Consider the following 19,082-nt stretch of genomic DNA (forward strand, 5'->3'; position numbering starts at 1 on the left):
CTGGTTTGTGTAGTTACCCACAATAAGTTTGGATCCAAACCAATCAATCACCCAACAGCACTGCCTATACCTGTGTACGTTTTTGTGGTATATGCCTTTATAAACTGCCCCTGGGATAGACTCCAACATAAGAGAGGCATCTCCACCAATGTAACAAACCATTTGGAATAAGGCTTTCATTTTGTGTAATTCTCTAGTAAAGTTTGTTCCTAAGGCCTACTTAGCAAAGAGACATGTATCTGAGTAATTGACATCCTTGTTGGCAAGTCTGATATGAATGTCAGACAAGTCCTATCTTAGTAGGCAAGTTATGAAATGGATGTTAGACAAGGCAAGTCCCCTGCCACAGTTGAATACCCCAACCAATGGAAGCAGGGTAAGTGTACAACAAAGACATGTTCCTTTTTTCTTCAACTTCATCAGTGTTTTAATTTTTCTTACATCAGTCACCTCAAAGAATACCTGCTAACATCATTACAGGGAAATATAACATGAAGTCTGCTCTGTGGTTAGTTTGCTATTATTTTTCTCTTTTTTTTTTCAGGTTTTTAAAAATACTCTCTACATTTACATTTCAGATGTTATCCCCTTTCCCCCAATCCCATCCTCCTCCCATTGCCTCCATGAAGGTGCTCCCTCTCCAAACCACCCTCTCCCACCCCAGCACCTTGACTTTCCCCTACACTGGGGAAACGAGCTTTCTCTGGACCAAAGGCCTCTCCTCTCATTTATGTCAGAAAATGCCATCCTCTGCTGCATATGCACCTGCAGTCACGGGTCTCTCTGTGCGAACTCATTGGTTTAACTCATTGGTTGGTGATTTAGTCCCTAGGAGCTGTGGTGAATTTGGTTAGTTGATAATTTTGTTCTTCCCATGAGGTTTTAGACCCTTTCAGCTCCTTCAGTTCTTTCTCTAGCTCCTTCATTGGGGTTCTCCTGTTTAGTCTGATTAGCTGATGATTAGCTGTAAGCATCCTCCTCTGTATGGCTCTGGCAGAGCCTCCGAGGAGGCATCCATATTATGTTCCTGTCAGTAAGCACTACTTGGCATCAGCAATAGTGCATGAGTTTAGTGGCTGCGTATGGGGTGGATCAAAGACATGTTCCTAAAAAAATCCTCTATCCCTAAATTCTGATTGGTAAAATAACTTAGGACAGATGTTTGTGAATTTGGGGCCTAAAATCCCTGTAGAATCTTAACTCAATGCTATGGTTCAGTTCTCAAATCTGGACTGACCATGGACCAAGTCCACAGCCCTGGTGGGTCAGTCCTGAGGTGTATGCTCAATAAACTATCCCTGTCTGGATGAGATCAGTGTTTGTGTGGTTTGTGAGGTGATTCCTGGATCCCGACAATCATCATGCCAGTTTTCATGAAAATGTGTAGAACTGAAGATTAGCACATTAAATGATGTAAGTAAGACTTAAAGAGATGTGGTAACTTTCTCTCACTTGTATATTTTATATATGTACATAATTTGGTATATATGTATATATATATGCATATGTATATATATATACATATATATATATATATATATATATATATATGTATATATATATATATATATGATGAGAGGAAAGTAGATGCAAAACTGTCTAGAGCAACAAAGGGGACTATAAGATTCCTTGAGGAGATAGTACTAGGGATGGGGGAAAATGCTCAGAGTACATAGTATACTTATATGACATGTTTCTAATGAAACCCAGTACCATCTCCAATGCATATAGACAAAAATAAAAATATAAAGACAAAGAGGGTAATAATATTAGGCAGGAAAGAAGGCAAACCTCATCACAATTGTGTCACTGACTAACTAAGAGAGCTTCCAAGCTATGAACTAGGGAAGAAATTTATCCTCAAAGGGCGCTGCAGAACTGTCAAGGGGAGGGTCATCAGAAGCTGGAATTCACAAAGCAGATTACCAAGGAGGATACTTCACCAGAGAGCTCTACAAGCATCTCAGTGATCATGGAGTACTTCTTATTTTAGATGGATACACATGAGAACTCAGAAGTGCCAACAGAGGACACTTGGGTTAGAGATGTGACCCTCAGACCTCACACAGGCCAGCTCCTGTACCCACTGCTTGCTTGAGCACACTTCCTAAGCCACACAGCACAAGGCATCACACACAGGAATTCTACCACAGAAGGAGTGCAGAACTGGACCTTGTTCAAATGTCCCAGTGTCACCTGGCAACAGTTGACCCAGAAGGATCAAGTTGTTTCCATGTAACTTATCTACATCCCCAGAGAGAGTTCAGAGAGCTTCGCGGGGATCATAAATTAACCCATTTCACCCAACAAGGCAAAACAGACTGCACACAGTAAAATGCATAAAGAATGTTCTTGAGTAGTAATGACCCCAGTGAGAAAGAATAGAAATGTAATCAACAGTCATGAGAACTCATATAGGAAGACATTAAAGCATATGCTTCAGACATTATTACAACTGTGTTTTGTGTGTTCAGGAAGATTAGTGAAAGGACAAGCAGGTGTGACAAACAGAGTGTGGAAGTCTCACAAATCACAGTGCGTGGGGACTGCAGGAGAAAGGATGGTAGGTGAAGGGAGCAAAGGGGAGAAACTAAAACACCAAATACAGAATAGGGAGAAAGAAATGGACAAAGGAGCTGGATCTCTGTATCGTGGGTAAGCTTCTGTCCCCTGCTAGAGGCATATTTTGAGCCTCCAAGAAGAGGAGAGAAGAGAGAATAGAAAAATTCGAAAAGAAATGATGTTGATTTTTTTTAAATCAACACATGTTCTAAAAACTATACATCCAGTTATCTGACTGAATTACAACAGAAGCAAGAAGGAGCAAAGCCCATGATCCAAAGCATTATTCAAAATCATTAAGGAAAGAAAAAGCTTTAAAATCAGGCAGAGGAAAGAACCACACAACATACAAAGGGCCAGAAATCTGAAAAAATCACAGATTTTTTTGACAGTTGCCCATGTGGGTTGGAAGACGCTGACATAAGATGCTGTATGCCCAAATGAATAATGGCTGACCTAGAAGTCTATACTCATAAACTGTCAGAAATGAGGGGGAATGGAACATGTTTGCTGTTTTTTGTTTTCCCCACAGATTCTGTATATATGCTGAAGCCAAATGACAGCATCACCAGGACACAGAACTGTATGACAAAAATGTCAAAGGAAATCTTTCCACCAGAAGGATGACACTACAAGATGGAGATGGTCATCTCTACAAAGGAGAAGAGAGCAGGAAAATGTGATGGTCTAGAGATTATGTATTTATCAGGTCTTATTATGTAAACCTCTTGAAGAGGCAATTATTCAGTCTCTCTCTCTCCCTCTGTGTGTGTGCATGCATGCATGTGCATGTGTGTTTGTGTGTATGTACATGTGCCCATGTGTGCATGGAAGCCAGAGGTCTCTACCTTATTTTGAGACAAAGTCTCTCATTGAATCAGTAACTCACCTAGACTTCCACTAGATTGGTTGGCTAATGATCTCCAGGGTTCCTTCTGTCTCCACCTCCCCAGTCCTGGGATTACAGGCACATACTGTCTCGATTGGATTTTTGTTTAAAAGGATTTCTCTTATTTCTGAGATTACAATATAATTATATTATTACCTCCTCTTTCATTCCTCCAAGCCCTCCAATATACCTCTCTTTGCTGTCATTCAAATTTACACACACACACACACACACACACACACACACACACACACGCACACACACACTCACACACACACACATAATGCAACCTGCTCGGTCTGTATAATAATGTTACTTAAATGTATGCTTTTAGGGCTGATAGTTCAGTATCAGATAAATAATTGGTGTGCTTTATCCCTGGGGAAGACTATTTCTCCCACTCTTGGCATTTCTTAGTTACCCACAGGGTTGTTTTGTTTTGTCCAGGGTTGAGGCATTGTGGACCTTTATTATGTATGATCATGTTTGGGTAATCATGTTGGTAAGACTTTATGAGTGTAACTTTTAACATTACTAGGAGACACAGTCTCACAGCAAACTTCCCCTGATCCCTTGGCCCTTTCAATCTTTCTGCACCTGTCTTCTACAATATTCCCTGAGCCTCAGGTGCAGCAGTGTGCATTGTAGATGTATCCACTGGGACTCGGCTCCACAGCTCTGCATTTTGGTTGGTTTCAGTTTTCTGTACTGACCTTGATCCGTTGCAGGAGAAGCATCCTTGGTGAGGAATGAAGACTACCATTATCTGTGGGTATAAAGAGACATGTTTAGAATATTGTTATGGATGGTGCTGGTTGAGTAAAGTTGTGGTTGCAGGCTCTTTTCCAAGATCCCTGACTTCACTAGCTCTGTGTAGTTAGTTAGGCTCTCAGTACCTGGTGTGGTTTCCCTCTTGATGAGTATATCTTAATTACAATTAGAGAGGTGTTTGTTACTGCCAAGACTTGCATGCCAGCACACACCCTTAGGGTTATTGTGCCATGTTAATTGTATTTGTGGTTCATAAGTATCATAGCTGGGTAGAATTATTGCTTGCTTCTCTCCTTTGGAAGCTTGCTTCGTGCTTCTGGTACTATAAAATCCAGCTATAGCCACTCCTTTGTGTGTTCCTAAAGAACTCAACATCTTGTTCCACAAATACGTGCTCAGCTATGTTCATCGCTGCTCTGTATTAGAAATAACCAGAGAACAGAAATAACCTGAAAGTCCTTCAACTGACAAATGGATAATGAAAATGTGATACACAGTATAGAATATGATTCATCTATAGGTAAAAATGCAGTCATGGACTATGCAGGTACATGGATGGAACTAGAAAAGATTCTATTGAATGAGGTAATGCAGACTCAGAAAGATATATCTCATATGTTCTCTCTCACTAGAGACTCCCAGATCTAAATGTTCTAATGTGGGTACATATCCTAGAATAGCTGTTGAAACCAGAAAAGTTAAGTGGGGGCTATTGTTGGCACTGAAGGTAGGAGAGTATGGTGGTCTGAATAAAAATGTCCCCCATAAACTCATAGGGAGTGGCATTATTTGAAAGGATTGGGGCATATGGCCTTGTTGGAGTAGGTGTGGCATTGCTGGAGGAAGTGTGTCACTGGAGGTGGTCTTTGAGGTTTCAGAAGGTTAAGCCAGACCCAGTGGCTCTTTTTCTTGCTGTGGCCTGCCGATCAGGATGCAGACCTCTCAGCCTCCTCTTCAGCCCCATGTCTACCTGCATGAGGCTCTGCTTCATGCCTGACAACGGACTAAACCTCCAAGCTCAAAGCCAGCCCCAATTAAGTGCTTTCCTTTATTTGCCATTGTCACGGTATTTCTTCACAGCAATAAAACCCTAACTAAGAAGCAAAGCATCAGAGAGGGATAGCAGGGAACAAGTGATCTGGGAAGTGGGAAGACAGAGGAGCTCTAATCAGGGATGAGAGAGGGCGGTAAACACAGAGTAATGGAGGAGAATAAAACAACAGTGAGAATGTCTGAAATAAGAGTACCATTAACTATCTACCTAAGGGGGAGAAACACTTACCACACACAAGTCTGTGTATAAATGTATGTATACAGGTTAAATGAAATCTTACATGGGCTGCCTATGCTCTTTTACAAAGACCATCTAACAAACCCTAACACTAGGCTTGAGAAGCCCTCTTTTGAGTGTTTGGTCAGGGTTGTCCAAGAGAATTGCAAACTACTACTGACTATTGCTATTTGCTGCTGCCTTATGTTATGCCCCGCCCCCGCACCCCACCGAGGCGGTAGGTATTGCTGAAGACACTAGTCACCTCAGACACAGGACCCAGAGACCCTGAGCTGGAACTGACCAGGAAGCCTCTACCATGATAGATTTTTACAAAGGTGCTGGGAATCACACTTGGGTTCCCCTGCTTGTGTGCCAAGCATTTTATGTTCTAAGCCATCTTCCTTGACTAAACAAGCAAAAAATAATAACATATTTTGGAGTCCATGCTTCACAAAATAACCAAAGGTCTTGACCCTGTAACACACACACACACACACACACACACACACACACACACACACACTGTAGGAAATAAATTCTAGAAATCTGTTTGTCTCTGCCTCCAGCACTGGTCTAAGAATTTCTTTTTTCTGGACTTGGGAGGAAACCTCTATCAATTCGTAAATGACACAGAACAAGTAGCAATGTATATAAAGCATTTTCACAAACTAGTAAAAAGTTAATAAGGTTGCAGACAAATTATCAAAAGATATTGACTGCAATTCATAAGTAAAAACTGTGTAACTCCAAGCCCACAGGTAAAATAAATCATGAAAATACTAGCCACACATGGTGGCTTATGCCTGCAATCCAAATACTCAAAAAAATACTCAGAAAGCTGAGACAGGCAAGAGGCTCTTGAGTTTGAGTCCAATCTGAGCTCCAGGCCAGCCTGAACCACAATGGAGAGATGCTATCTCAAAAAATGGAAAGAATATATATGTATATAAAATAAGATTAAATAAGAAATTTTACCATTTGTCTCAGGAATATAAATTGCTGTGGCTTTTTAAAAGTAATATAAATATGCAGAATACAGGATAACACTTCTATGAATATTTAAAGAGATTCAGGGGAAAAAAAAACACTTGATAAGGCCTTTCTATCTCAGCCCTCAGGAGACTGAGGCAGGAGGATTGCTGTGAGTTTGAGGTCAGCCTGGGCTACATGGCTAATAACAGGCCTCAAAAGATAAACAAGCAAGAAAGAGATGAAGGACCAGAGGGAGGGAGGAATAAAGAAAGAAAGAAAGGAAGAAATAAAGGAAGGAAGGAAGGAAGGAAGAAAGGAAGGAAAGAAAGAAAGAAGGAAGAGAAGGAAAGAAAGAAAGAGCTAGTAAGCCAACTGCCCCTTCACTGTAAAAACCATCTAACAAACGATCAAGTGAGACCAGCACCTTCAGGGATACACTAGAGTTAATACAACTTCATTCACAGTACTTGTCATTTTCAGCTTAAACTTATTGTAAAGTTGGGCATGCTCAGAGGGGTTTCTAGTATCAGTATTCTAATTTAGAACAGTATTCTAAATGTGTTTCCTGACTGAAGAAAGTTCTGGTTGCAACGGCTGTATCGCATGGTGTTTTCTGTCTTGTGAGAGGACATGTGAAGTTTTGCTAAAACCAGACACTAGAGATGGCACGTGATGCTTAGAACGAATGCAGATAGAACCCCACAAACACAGAGAGGGGGCTCTTGCAATGTTCACGGGTCTTCCCTGGTGTTCCATGTCTTCACTTCATAGAGAGATCCACACCAAAGACCTTCTTATGGTGTTCCGGCAGATTCTGGCCACTTCTGCTGACTTGTGCTGATTAGGCAGAGCCTTGATGTTTCTGCTGGGCTATGCTGCAGACTACAAAAAAGAAAAAGAAAAGAAAGAAAAGAAACCGTCCCTGGAAACTACTTCTAAACAGATCCACAACACCCTTTTCCTATTAACCTTCTTTTCTCCTTACCTCCCTTGCCGGTGGGTTAGAAGGGAGGTTGAAGCATTTAAGAACTCTAAGTAAAGTAGGTTTTGAAAAATATTTAAGCTTACGCATGACCTGCAGCTCAATGTGTTCAGGGGTGTGTTCCTTAGCTCAGCATGCTCATGAGTGGGCGGGACCCATACGAATATTCAGATCTCAGGCTTCTGTGTAGAGCATTGCCCTGCCTGCTGTACCTTCAGTCTCAGCTGTGCTTATTTCAATTTGTGCCCTCCAGGATGCAAACCCAGGGCCATCAGTTACAAGAATGGCCGCAGAAGCGGAGTTTTGAACTAGGTGGAGAGCAGCTATAGCAGCTCCACAGCTCAGCAGGACTCTTCTTAAGATCAACAACAAAAAACTAACTCTACTTTCCTCCTATTAAGACTATACAAGTCCTCTGGCCGGTCCCATCTGCTAGGACAGACTGATAGCTAGTCTGCTCCACCGAAGACACCACATCCTGAGGCATCCCAGGAGATCTGCTGCACACAGGGTAACTGAGCAAATGATTGCCAGCTTGTCTGCTCCCCTGAAGGCACCCCAGGAGTTTCTCTGTATACAGTCTGAAGACCTTCCAGGAGCTCTGCAACATGCAGGGCAACAGACCCAACAGACTGAAAGCCTGACTGGAGTTCTGCTGCACACAGGGAAGCAGAAACCACCGTCTGTAACACTCTTCCTCCCCACCCCCAGAACAGCTTCACATAAGACAACAGGTTGACTGCTCCTCTGACGACCCAACCGTCTGAGGCCTCCCAGGAGATCTACTGCAGCCAGGGCAACAGATCAGCAGCTTCTCCGCCCCTCTGAAGATCCCCACAGTTAAGGGTCCCACAGGAGGTCTGCTACAGCCAGGGGAGACCTACGGGGAGAACTGAAGTAACCCAGAGACCTAAGAGGCAGACTCCAGACAGACCAGCAAACGCCATGAATAACCGCATGGTGAGAATCAACCACAAGACCGTAAGCAACAGAAGCCAATATATGTGAGCATCAACAGAACCCAGTTTTCCCACCACAGCAAGTCCTGAATACACCAACACACCTGAAAATCAGGAAGCTGACCTAAAATTCTATCTCATGAAGATAATAGAGTCCTTTAAGGAGAATATAAATAATTCACTGAAAGAAATAAAGGAAAACACAGGTAAACAGGTAGAAGCCCTTAAAGTAGAAATGAATAAATCCCTTAAAGAAATGTAGGAAAATCAATCAAATAGGTGAAGGAATTGAATAAAATGGTCCAAGGTATAAAGGTGGAAGTAGAAATGATAAAACACACACACACACACACTCACACATGCACACGCACATGCACACACACAAATGGACAGAAAACAAGAGATAAAGAGAGAGAATCTTAGCTCTAGAAGATAACTTACAAGAGACTGACACAACTGTCAAAGAAAATTCAAAACATAAAAAACTCCTAACCCCCCCCCCAAAAAAAAAACTCCTAACCCAAAACATCCAGGAAATTCAAGACACAATGAACAGACCAAATCTAAGAATAAATTCGAATAGAGGAAAAAAAAGATTTTCAGCTCAAAGGACCTGAAAACATCTTCAACAAAATCATAAAAGAAAAATTTACCAACCTAAAGAAAGAGATGGACATAGAGGTACAAGAAGCCTATAGAACACCAAACAAATGGGACCAGAAAAGAAAATCCTCTCATCACATAATAATCAAAACACTAAATGCACTGAACAAGGAAAGAATATTAAAAGCTGAAAGGGAAAAGGGCAAAGTAACATACAAAGGTAGACTTATTAGAATTATACCAGATTTCTAAACAGAGACACTAAAGTCAGAGGTCAAGCAGACTCTAAGAGAACACAAATGCCAGCCAAGGCTACTATACCCAACAAAATTCTCAATCAACATAGATGGAGAAAACAAAATATTCCATGACAAAACTAAATTCAAACTATCTATCTACCAATCCAATACCAATCTAAGATCAAAAATTGATAAATGAGACCTCATGAAACTAGGAAGCTTTTATAAAACAAAGGACATAGTCAATAAGACAAATCAGCAACCTACAGACTGAGAAAAAAAGTCTTTACTAACCCCATATCTGATAGAGAGCCAATATCCAAAATATATAAAGAACTCAAGAAGTTAACCCTCAAAAATCAAACAACATAATAAAAAAATGGGGTATAGAACTAAACCAAGAATTTACAGCAGAGGAATCTCAAATGGCTGAGAAGCACCTAAAGAAATGTTCAAAGTCCTTAGTAATCAGAGAAATGCAAATCAATACAACCCTGAGATTTCACCTCATACCAATCAGAATGGCTAAGATCAAAACCTCAGGTGACAACACATGTTGGCAAGGATGTGGAGAAAGAGGAACACTCCTCCATTGCTGGTGGGATTGCAAACCAATACAATCACTCTGGAAATCAATTTGGAGGTTCTACAGAAAATTGGAAATAGATCTACCTAAAGACCCAGCAATACCACTCTTAGGAATATACCCAAAAGATGCCCCACCAGGCCACAGGGGCTAGTGTTTCACCCTGTTCATAGCAGCCTTATTTGTGATAGCCAGAAGCTGGAAACAACCCAGATGTCCCACGACAAAAGAATGGATATATAAAATGTGGTTTATTTACACAATGGAATACTACTCAGCTATTAAGAATGAGGACATCCTGAGTTTTGCAGGCAAATGGAGGAACTAGAAAATATCATCGTCAGTTAGGTAACTTGGACCCAAAAGGACATGCATAGTATGGATATCAGCCATTAAAAAAAAAGTACAGAATACCCCAGATATAGTCCACAGAACTAAGAAAGGTCAACAAGTTGAAGGACCCAAGTGGGGGGAAGAGAGGAACATAGGTGAGAAAGGGAACAGGGGGTTTGGAAAGAGGAGAACATGATCTGGTATTGGGTGGGGAAAAGGACTGAATCCCTGAGGGCCAGCAGAAAGAATGGAAACTGACAACCTCTAGAGGTAGGAGGTTGAGGGGTCCCTCCAGAAAGTACCAGAGAGACTCTCAGGACTGAAATGGTGGGACCTTAGATGAAATGCCCTACAGTAGAGAGAGGGAACTTGTAGAGCCCACCTCCAGCAGAAAGACAGGGCATCAAGTGACGGCTGGGGTTGCCATCCCACAGTCAAAAACTCTGACCCATAATTGTTTCTGTCTGAAAGAGCTGCAGGGATGGAAGTAGAGGGAAGCCTGAGGAAAGAAGGTCCAGTGGCAGGCCCAAAGTGGGACCCAACTCAAGGGGAGGCCCCAAGGCCTGATACCATTACTGAAGCTACAGAGTGCTCACTAAAAAAGGACCTAACATAATTGCCCTCTGAAAGACCCAACAAGCAGCTAAGCGAGTCAGATGCAGATATTTCCAGTTAGAAGTTGCTGACCCCTGTGGTTGAATTAGAGAAAAGCTGGACAAAGCTGGGGAAGAGGGCAACCCTGTAAGAAGACTAGGAATCTCAATGAATTTGGACCCCCAAGATCTCTCAGACACTAGATCACCAACCAGGTAGCATACACACCAGCTAATATGAGTCCCATAACACATACAGCAGAGGACTGCCGGGTCTGGGTTCAGTCAGAGAAGATGCACCTAACCCTCAAGAGACTCGAGGCCCCGGGGAGTTTAGAGGTCTGGTGAGGGGGGTTGAGGGTGAAGATATCCTCGGGGAGACAGGTACCTGGGAAGAGGTATGGGATGGGGAACAGTCAGAGGGTGGACCAGGAGGGAAATAAATCTAGTGTGTTAAAAAAAATTAAATAACAAAATAAAAATAAAATAAATGAAAAATAAAGAATATACAAGAGGTTCCAGCCAGGCAATTAGGTAAGGAGGTGGTGAGAGATGCCCAGACTCAACAGGAAAAAGCAAATCTATTTATTTGAAGACATTTTGATCCCATACAGAGAAAACTCTAAGAAAGCTGCAAAAAAAAAAAAAAAAAAAAAAAAAGACAAAGTACCAGTTATTGCATTTAGCCAGAGTAGGAGATATAGGGGTAGAATACTTGCCTAGCATGCATCTTTATCTGCTCTAGGCTTGGCAGCAGAAGCAGGTAGATTTCTGGGATTTTGAGGCCAGCCTGGTTCACAAAACACATGCCAGGCCGTCCAGGAATACATGAGACTCTGTCTCAAAAGAAAAACAAAACAAAACACAAACAAAACAACAACAAAAAATGTAAGATACAAAATCATTAACAGATTTTTCTCAATATACAGTGGGATTATTTTAATAAATTTATTGTACATAGGTGCTGGAGAGATGGCTCAGTGACTAAGAGCACTTGCTCTTGCAGAGGACCAGGGTTCTCAGCATCCACATGGCTGCTAACTATGGTCTGCAACTCTAGTGCCCAAGGGATCTAACACTTCTTCTGGCCTCCAGGGGCACTGTGCAAACATGTGGTGCATGGATATCTATGCATGCAAAACACCCATACACATATGTTGCGGTAAAAATTAATTAAGGTTCTGTTGTTACCAGTCTCACTCCAGTCTCACTCCTCAGGAGCCACTCCAGTGTAGAGCCAGGCAGTTAGTTACCAAGCCTGGTACCCACACATCATTCCATAGGCCCGTGCTTCCTCACTTCCCATGGGCAACAGAGCTGGAACTGCACACTCCAGCTGCCACTCAGCCATTGTTTTCACACACTGTTTCACACACAGCCTGGTAAAAACATGACTCAACAATCAATAACTTATCAAACAGATTCATATTCTCAATACACAATATATCCGAACAATAAATTCACTGCCAATTAATAAACATATAAACCGCCCTCCTAGACAAGATAAAACCAATCTAATTCACCTTGATCCGAACCACCTTCCTCTGCCACCTCCATCTTGAATGCTCCCTCTTCTCCTCCTCTTCTGCCTTACCAAAACTCTGTCCCCACCCCACTCTCTACTGTCCAATCATGTATCACCTTGACATCAATCTACACACATAAAATAAATAAAACTCAAAAATATGTTAAGTAATAGTAATAAAGACTGTATAATGGAACAAGGAGAGGCATATAGTTTAGTGAACTAGAAATGACAGAAATAGACTCTAACTACAGTCAGGTGATTTCTTTACAGAGTGCCAAGACTATTCAATGGGTCAAAGATAGACTGTTTATAAATGATTTTGGGATTACTATATAGCTGCCTGTAAGAGGGTAAAGAATCGATGGGCTAGTTCTGGCCTAGCGTGTACAAAGCCTGAGTTTGATCCCCAACAGGACCTGTACCAAACATGGAAACCCAGGACTCCGTGGTAGAGGCAGGAAGTCAGAAGTTCATCCTCTGCTAAAAAGTGAATTTGAGGTTAATCTAGAATGTCTGCGTCTCTGCCTCAAAAAGAAAATAATGACAGGTTAAAATTAAGAATTTAGAACCCTCCCTCACATCATAGAGAAAGCTTCACACAAAATATACCATAGCCGTAGATTTTAATTCTACATTATACTGTGAGTAAAAACATGAGAGTGTCTGACCTTTGTTTTTTAATCATTTTATTAACTTTTGTTTCAGATTGGTTTTGTTAATAGTTTGTAGGACCTGGAGAGATGGCACAGCAGCGGAGAGCACTGACTGCTCTTCCAGAGAACTGGGGTTCAGTTCCCAGTACCCACATGGCAGCTCACACCTGTCTGTCACTCCAGTTCCTGGAGATCCAACACCTCACACAGACCTACGTGCTGGCAAAACACCAATGCACATAAAATAAGAATAAATTTAAAAGCTTAAAATAGATGATTTGTTTAATTAAGTAGTTTCCTAGGTCTAACACTAAATGTAGAAGCAACCAAAAAAAGTAGTTCAGACAGAACATTCTCAGCAGCAAGAAGGGATGAGTTTTCCACTCCAGCTCAACTTTCAAAGCACTGTATCAAACACAAGAAGCCATGATAAAAGGCTACACTTCATGATTTTTTTATTTAAAATACTGCACATAGGTCAGTTCATAGTGACAGAAAAATAAATAACAGGGAGGGGCTGGAAGGAGGTCAGGAAACGAGTGTTGAGGGACACCGGGTGTCTTCCGGTGCTTTAAAACGTTCTAAAGTGTGCTGTGGTGTTGACCACACAGTCATAAAAATCTACTGAAATGCATGGAGTATTAGCTGTAAAGCAGAGAGCTATGTGGTATAGGATGTTTCCCAATAAGTCTGTCTTTTAAAAGCAGGAATGTGCCCTACGCTAATGCCCCAGGCCTAGAATTCTACAGTACAGAAATAGCAGCAGATAACATGGTAAGTTATCTGCAGTAAGTGACTTTGGCAGTACTCAGTGTCACAAGGGCACACTGAGCCCCAACCCTACAGTCCCTAGGTTCTGAGCTTCTTTCTCAAGAAAATGGTTTCTCAGCCATTGTTTCTATCAGAACCCTGTGCCTACCACCAAGGCCAGGAATTCAGGGTCCTGGAACAGACAGTCTGTCATCTAGACAATCAACGGCTTCTATGAGTTTGAATGGACAGGCAAGGAATAAGGTATGATATGTTGTCAAAGCATTCGCCTAGCATGCTCTAGGCCCTAGGTTCCATCTGTAGCACTACACACACACACACACACACACACACACACACACACACACACACACGGCAGCAGAGAGGATAAGGCAGTATAGTGTCGGGGGAGGAGATTGAAAACAAAGTTATTACACTGATTGGTGTGTTGTGCGCATGTGTAGGTCTGTGCGTTCATGCCCACCAAGGCCTGTGTGTGAAGGTTAGAGGACAACTGTGGGAGTCAGCTCTTGCCTTCCAGTGTGGGACCTAGGACCCCATTCAGGTTGTCAGGCTTAGAAGCAAGCATCTTTCCCTTGGAGACAGCAGTCCAAGAGAACAGAGTCGCTTAATATGCTTCCATGCCTGACCATAGAGGTAAACCAAGTGGGGAGCCAGAAATACATAAAAGAAATGGAGCCCAGTGATACACCCACACCATTTTGTATTCCCTGAGGAAAAATGCATTCAATACAGAATACATTCTTCCTGGAATAATCCAGGCTCTTTATTGTTGTGCTTAGGTATCACAGCTGAGTCATCTTCGTAAATCAGTATAGTCTACAAGGCAAGACTTCAATGCCTAAGTTGTTATGCTAACAACCACAGTGGTCATTACAAATAAGATGTCTATGTGTTGTGATGGTGTTGCCTTTAATCCTAATACTTGGGAGGCAGAGGCAGGCAGATAGGTATCTGTGAGTCCAAGGTCAAGCTGGTCTACTAGTGAGTTCCAGGATAGCTAGGGCTACATAGAGACCCCACCCCAACAGTACTTCCCACAAACAAACAAACAACTGATTTATTACTGGGTGTGGTGGTGCAGTAACTAAGATCAAAGCACTCAGGAAAGTGAGAGCAAAGGGATCAAGAGTTTACATCTATCCTCAGCTACATAGCGAGTCCAAGGCCACCATAGGCCACATGAGACCTGAATAAATTCAACTAAGCAAGGGAACTAAAATATAAAATACAAATTTAAGTAAAATGGGAGTCCCCTGCTTCCTGCTCTCCGGGATTGGTTGAAGGCAGGGGGACCACACGCCTATCCTTCCTGGGGAATTATTTCTTCATTTAACTCCTCACATTCTCAGCTGCTCTCCTCACTCCTCCCTGGGCACCAGGCAAAGGGGGGAGCAGGAAGCAGAAGGTTCTTGAGCAGCTGGTACTATTTTAAGATGGTTTTAGGCTCTGATTTAGCAGGTGCTGAAAGCTGGGCGAGTCCTTCTTAAAGATGGTCTTCTGTGCTCTGTGTAGAGCACCCTGGAAGTCTCTGTAGCCACAGCTCTCCTGACTCAGCCATCTTTTTCTTAATGCTCTTGGCACCTCTGTGGCTGCTGGAAACAGAAACCCATTTCTCAGAATCTGTATGGAGACCTGCCTGCACCTTCCCAGGCAATTTTGAGAGTATGTATTTGGTATAAAATGTTAATTATATACTTCCTTATTGCTTACATTAATTAACCATAATTTTAAGATATCTATAAGACAAAGGCAGTCTCCCTGGGTGGTCCCCTGTTTTATTTCTTCCTTCTGTCCTGCTTTTATTTATGAAAAGGGGGTTGTTGATTGTTTTTTGTTGTTGTTTGGTTGGTTTGGTTTGGTTTGGTGTTTTAGGAGGTGTCAGTGGTCCTGGCTTTGTAGCTGAAGCTTGGTGTTCCTCTAGCCTCAAGGGGAAGAATAACAGAAAACCCGCTGGCTCATTGATTAATTGATTAATAAGAAGTGTAACAACAAGGTTGGAATATAACTCAGATGTTAGCACGCTTGCCTAGCAACGTGAGGCCCTGGATGCCCTCCACCTGCAATTCCACAAAAACCTGTCATCAGAAGTTCCAGGTTGACTACACAGCATGTTTGAGGTTAGCCTAGGCTACATGTTGCCCAGTTTCAAACCAAACAAACACAAAAGATAATGAATTTTTTGTTGAAATATTAAGAGCAGGAGTTGAAGAGATGGTTCAGTTGGGTAAACTGACAAACACCATGGACTTGACTTTTCCATCCTCTCTTAGTTGCTTTTCTGCTGCTTATAAAGAGACGCCATTACCAAAAAGAAAGAATTTAATCATTTACTTGGGACTTTCTTTTCAGAAGGCGAGTCCATGCAGGCGTAGTACTTGAGCATAGCTGAAAGCTTACCTCTGACCCACACGTGTAGGTTGCTGTCTGTAAGCAGGTGGGGGCAGGGGAAGACTAGGTTAGAGCTTGTGATTGGACAGTAGAAAAGGAGGGCGGGCTGAGAGCTTTTCAGAGGCAGGAGAGATAAGACAAAGAGTAGGAGAAAAGAGGGAAGATGGAGGAAGAGAAAGACATCTAGATCTCGAGTGGCTTATAGACACAGGTAGCTAGCTATAAGTATCTTATAAGGGATGGACAATTACAGGACAATTTGTCTTATCTAGGTGGGCAGTTTATATCAGTATCAATTGGCTCTGAGTTCATTGTGTGGACATTATGTGGGGTGAGAATTTACTGATATAAATCTGACTGATAAATTACAAGCCTCTAGAGATTTGATTTTACTGGGTTATAGGGATTTGTGACAGCTAAACACAGAGGGTGGATGGCTGGGAATGTGAGCAGAATCCATACAAGAGAACCTCAAGGTGGGCTGTCACTAAATGGGACTAGCCATGGAAGAGGTGGGACCAGAGAGTAGCCAAAAGTACCATAGGATGGTGCAATTTTTATTATTTCAATCAACACACAAGCACGGGGGGGGGGCAGAACTTGGAATGGCATGTGCTTCTGAAACTTCAAAGCCCACCCTCAGTAACACTTATCCTCCAGCTAGACCATACCTCCCAATCCTTCCCAAACAGTTCCACCAACGGGGAACCAAGAATTCAAATATATGAGCTATGGGGCCATTTTCATTCAAGCCACCACATGTAAAAGCCATGTACAGAGTACACATCAGGAGACTTACTGCCTTTTGGAAATGGAGACCATAAGATCCCCTTTGGGAGCTCCAGGAGACTGGCCAAAACTGCCTCAGAAAAATAAGGTGGAAGCTCTTAAAAGAAACCTCTGCCCTCCACATGCATGTGAACAGGCAGAACATGCAGAGTACACGCATGAATGTCGGGGCCTTTAACCAAACCCAGTCAAAGGCAAAACATTTTCAGAACCTTTCTCTTTGAACCTCAGTTTTTTGTTTTTGTTTTTTTTTCTAGAGTTAGCAAATTTATTTTCACTCTATTTTGGAAACTAAATAGGATGGCTCCTGTGTTTTAGACAGTGAGTATAAGTTATCTTTCTGTTTGCAAAACAGACAACACATTTGTTAAAAATCTAGAACTAAGAGCAGTGATTTAAGGCTAATCTTTGTGTTAAACTAAACACATAATGAGCTAAGATGAACTTCAAAATAATTGCTATTTTCTGATTTTTTAATGTCATAAATATATCATTAATACACTCTCTTATAGAATATTCTAACAATTCCAAAGTCTACACACACACACACACACACACACACATATATAACACACACACACATACAACACACACACACACATGCAGTTATGCAGCATTAGATTTTTATAGGAATAATCTCTTGAGAACACAGTTTCCTATGGCTTGTGCTCTGAGCTAATAATTTGTTCTGAGAAATTTTAAAGGCAATGAACAGAGCTCATTTGAACAACTACATAATATTCACCAGTGGACTGCAAAAAAATGTATTCATTCAAACTATTAATGAATCCTTATACTCCTTTGAATTTTTAGGCTTTATGCAAAACAGTGCAAAAACAGATGTTCCTATAGTTGCTTTTTTTTGAGATAGCATCTATCACTGTTGAGCCAAAATGTCCTCAAACTCACAATTCTCCTGCAGTAGGCCCCCTCCCCATGTGCTGAATGCACAGATGCCTGACAGTATCTATTTCTACATAATTAAAAACAACAACAGTGTATTGGTAAGGCAACAAAATATTGTGTTAACTAGTACTGCACATCTGCTTGCTTACAGGAGAGCTGTGGTTGCAGACACCACCTCTGAGCCAGCACAGCATTTAGTGCACAGACAGCACTCACAATCCTTAGAACCCAACTCTGAGCAATGAGCCTGGTTCCTGTGTCCTGGGTAGTTGTGAGCTGGCTCTGGGAGCAGTTTCTCCATCCTCCTCTGCTTCACCCTTTCCCCAGTTCTCTCCCTCCCGCACTTGCATGTTCCAGTTGCTCCGAATGTCAGGACACACCTCTCCAGCTTTGGTTCCTCTGCACTCAGATCTGGGGGGTGTCGATTCCCCAGGCATATGATAAGACCCAAGGTTGGGTTCATAAGCAGCTCTTTTAAGCCACACTCTTTACCAAAGGAAGCCACGGTTGAGCTTCATTACAAGGGAAGACTTCCATTACATATTTTATTAGCTGAAAGAAAACCCTACCTCGCTTGGCTTCTTAGGTGGTCTATAAATAGACATTGTCATTCAGCAGAAAGGAAGCAGAAATACGATAAGTTTTACATAAGGTTCAGGGTCACTGTGGAGCACTCCAAGCTTCTCTAGCACCACAGCGAGCCTTAGCCACAACTCTCCACCTGGCAACAGAAGAAAATTGTAAGAGAACCAAGGCCCAAAGGCATCAGCGTGTATTTTTAGATGTCTGTGGAGTCATGAGCCGTTCTTTTTAGGTGTGGATTTCACATATTAAAATTCAGTGATCAGTTTTCCAAATTTCATCAAAACCCTTTGGGAAATAATTTTAGTGAAAAGCACCCACTTGGTGGGACCCCTCTGTAATCAGCAATGTTTGAATTAATCCCAGGTTTATATTCCTTAGTGTTTCTACCTGTGTCCTGTGGTGTCCTAGGTCTGCCCAAGCTGCTAATTGTAAAGGCTTCCGTAGCCTGGCCTGCTAGGCTTGGAGGAATGTACACCTGTGCACACAGCCAGCAAACACAAATGCCAGGTAATGAGTCAGACAAGGGCAGCTGAAGATAACATCGTCTATTTGTGTCTAAGGAAATTTGTTGAACAATATTTCCTACAGGGTTGAATTCAATTTCACCATGCTAAAGAAAGCAAATTTTCAGAGGTTCTGTAAATAATTTTCTTACAAAAGTGTAAACAGGGTTCAAGTCTCTCAGTTAAATGTGTTG

At 41.9% G+C, this 19,082-nt stretch overlaps 1 long non-coding RNA gene across 1 annotated transcript; it reads right to left on the reverse strand.

The window, feature by feature from the left end:
• Positions 1-6,843: 6,843 nt before the first annotated feature.
• Positions 6,844-18,323, reverse strand: LOC308430380. Its single transcript, XR_013975346.1, has 3 exons — positions 18,181-18,323; positions 11,482-11,598; positions 6,844-7,349 (listed from the first exon to the last, which is right to left on the reverse strand). It is a non-coding gene; the product is annotated as an uncharacterized lncRNA (long non-coding RNA).
• Positions 18,324-19,082: the final 759 nt, after the last annotated feature.

The sequence above is a fragment of the Micromys minutus genome (genome assembly GCF_963924665.1).
Source record: "Micromys minutus genome assembly, chromosome: 15".
Lineage (NCBI taxonomy): Eukaryota > Metazoa > Chordata > Mammalia > Rodentia > Muridae > Micromys > Micromys minutus.